Genomic DNA, 1,349 nt, shown 5'->3' with positions numbered 1-1,349 from the left:
CCGGCCCGCCGCGGAGCCTCTCCGACGCGCCCGGGGTGAACGCCTCAGCGGGCGCTGCCTGCGGGTCTGGATCAGTGAAACGAGCGGGGGGTGCCGCCACCCCCCCGGCTCCGCACGATTCCCTTCAGCGACAGCGACAGGACCGACCGGGGCGAAGCCGCGGCAGGCTTGACTCCCCCGGTCGCCTTTCAGCGTTCCAGAGTGCCGGACGACCGCCGCCGGCCGCCGGTCTTGCCCCTCCCCGCGGGCAGTCGCTTACCCCGGGGAAGGAGAGCAAAGGGTACAGAGAAAAAAACAGCGGAAACGGAAAAAAAACCGGTAAAAGCAAAACTCGGACACCGAAAAAAAGCTGCGAGAGCCCTGCGGACCCTCGCTCCGAGCCCTCCGGGAACGAGGGAAGCCAGGGCGGGCCAGACTCCACGGGCCCCCCCACGTACGGCCCGTGCCGGAGGAAAGGGCGAGGCGACGCCGCCTCGCCCGCCGACACCCTCCTCACCGGCACCTCGGGGAACGGAAGAACGAACCGCCGCCGGCTCGGGAACCCTCCGCTCTCTGCCCTCCCGCCGCGGCGGGCTCCGGCTTAGGGCCGGAGGGAAAAAGGACGAGGCGACGCCGCCTCGCCCGCCGGCAACCCTCTCTCCTTCCTCGGCGGCACCCCTGCTCCGGGACGGAGGAACGAGCCGACGCCGGCTCGGGAACCCTCCGCCCGCCGCCCCCCCCGGGCTGGCCGGCCACCGGCACCGGCCACCCGCGCTCTCCCCCGCGCCGCGGCGGGCTCCGGCTTAGGGCCGGAGGGAAAAAGGACGAGGCGACGCCGCCTCGCCCGCCGGCAACCCTCTCTCCTTCCTCGGCGGCACCCCTGCTCCGGGACGGAGGAACGAGCCGACGCCGGCTCGGGAACCCTCCGCCCGCCGCCCCCCCCGGGCTGGCCGGCCACCGGCACCGGCCACCCGCGCTCTCCCCCGCGCCGCGGCGGGCTCCGGCTTAGGGCCGGAGGGAAAAAGGACGAGGCGACGCCGCCTCGCCCGCCGGCAACCCTCTCTCCTTCCTCGGCGGCACCCCTGCTCCGGGACGGAGGAACGAGCCGACGCCGGCTCGGGAACCCTCCGCCCGCCGCCCCCCCCGGGCTGGCCGGCCACCGGCACCGGCCACCCGCGCTCTCCCCCGCGCCGCGGCGGGCTCCGGCTTAGGGCCGGAGGGAAAAAGGACGAGGCGACGCCGCCTCGCCCGCCGGCAACCCTCTCTCCTTCCTCGGCGGCACCCCTGCTCCGGGACGGAGGAACGAGCCGACGCCGGCTCGGGAACCCTCCGCCCGCCGCCCCCCCCGGGCTGGCCGGCCACCGGCACCG

The sequence above is a fragment of the Numenius arquata genome, unplaced genomic scaffold (assembly GCF_964106895.1).
Source record: "Numenius arquata unplaced genomic scaffold, bNumArq3.hap1.1 HAP1_SCAFFOLD_1143, whole genome shotgun sequence".
Classification (NCBI taxonomy): Eukaryota; Metazoa; Chordata; class Aves; order Charadriiformes; family Scolopacidae; genus Numenius; species Numenius arquata.
Note: the sequence above shows the minus strand (reverse complement) of the source record.